The sequence below is a fragment of the Esox lucius genome, chromosome 19 (assembly GCF_011004845.1).
Source record: "Esox lucius isolate fEsoLuc1 chromosome 19, fEsoLuc1.pri, whole genome shotgun sequence".
Classification (NCBI taxonomy): domain Eukaryota; kingdom Metazoa; phylum Chordata; class Actinopteri; order Esociformes; family Esocidae; genus Esox; species Esox lucius.
In genome coordinates, this window is record NC_047587.1 from 35,784,450 (window position 1) to 35,786,291 (window position 1,842).

Genomic DNA, 1,842 nt, shown 5'->3' on the forward strand with positions numbered 1-1,842 from the left:
CATGTTACTGATCATCAACCCAGACTATCTTATCTTGTCAAACGCTTCCAATGGCTATGAAGGAAGGAAGCATCTCATAATTTTTAGATCTTCAGTTTACAGGATGAAGGCACAGCAATACAGGTACAGATGACATCAGTTACATGTCCAGACACTAACATAATGTTTACACATAGATAAACTATCCTAGACACTTGAATTACATCCCAAAATGTTTTACATGAATTCTTTGTATGTTGGTGACCTCCACCAAAATATCACTGCGGCAGACCTGAAGGAGATGTTCATTGATGCCGGGCCAATGTGTTCTGTCCATGTGTGCAGGGATTGGGTTTCACGTACCCCTCGGCTACACCTACATCAACTTCTATCAGCCAGATGCTGAGTGCACCCTGCTCATGTTCAGCAACAATATACTTGGAGGAAGATATCTGCACATCATGAGGTCTGACCCTGACCCGTTCAGGAGGAAGAGTGTAGTGGGAAAACTCTTCATCCGGATTCTGAGCAAGAAATCCATTGGTAATGTGGTGTATTTCCACCCGGGGGCATGAGCAACCCGTCTGAACTCTGTAGTCTGGGGAGACACCTGCTGTCCGGGACAGGTATTGTAGGTGCTCTGATGAAGGCAAAATAATAACACCTGCCTTCTCCCTATATAAGCACCTGCTGTCTCGACAAATTGCCTTTCTCTCTATAAAAGCAGGAAGCCCTCAAACCTGTTTATTGTTTGGTGATGGACATGTTTTTTTGATTCACGGAGGGACTCTTAATACAAACTTTTTACTCCAGCTCTTGTTTGGTCTCTTAATTTCACCCGACACCCATCAACATAGGTGATGCCTTATCCAAACTGTCACAGTAATAAGTACCTACTGTATACAAGATGTTCTCAGCATTTGGAGACAGACTGGCAAGGTAGTTTATAATGAGAATAGGGAATCCAAGGGCTATGGCTACGTCCAGAATGAGACCCAGGACCCTGCTGACAGAGACATGGAGAAACTCAATGGTAGGATGCTGGATGACAAAAAAAGTATCCACTGCAAGGTTCAAATCTCATAAAGAACGAGAAGATGAAGTTGGAGCCAAGGCTGAAGAGTTCAACAATGTGTTTGTCAAGAACTTTGGACAAGACATGAACCAAGAGAAACTGACTGAACTTTTTGAGAAATATGGACCATTGTCAAGGTTATGACGGACGATAGCGGGAAGTCCAGGGATTCAGTTTTGTTTGCTTCAAGAGTCATGAGGATGCACTAAAAGCTGTGAAAGAGATGAACAGGAGGGAAGTGAACATGAGGCAGATCTATGTGGGCCATGAATGACAGACAGTTCTGAAGACCATGTTTGGATACAGAGGAATCAACATGTTTGTAAAGAACCTGGATGATTCCTGTGATAACCTCAGTTTAACACTAGAACCGTCAAATACCTACGCTAATTTGCTTTTCAGTTTGTAATTAAAATTCATTTGCCATTTTCAAAGCTCCCATGACTTGTCCTAAATAGGCGTATATTACATTTCTTCATTGTCAGAATTCTAAATTCACAAAAAAGATTTACAGACTATTTACCTGTGTTTTCCCCCGTATTCAGGGGCGGAGCCTGACATGGGGTTGTAAATGCCACCCTTGAAATATACCTTGCCATCCCAATTGATACCCCAACATTGACTTGAATAAAAATGATAAAGTTGTAGCTCATATTGTCGTTCATTAAAATATTATCAAAACCTAATAATAAAATACCACACTCAAAACCTCCTGTAATGGACCTTTAGAAAAGCAAAAGGTGCATCAAACATAGATGCTCATCTAATTGGTTCATGCATGGACATGT

General features: G+C 41.4%; 1 pseudogene; it reads left to right on the forward strand.

Moving 5' to 3' along the window:
* Positions 1-220: 220 nt before the first annotated feature.
* LOC117593367 lies at positions 221-1,328 on the forward strand (annotated as a pseudogene).
* The last annotated feature ends 514 nt before the right edge of the window (positions 1,329-1,842 follow it).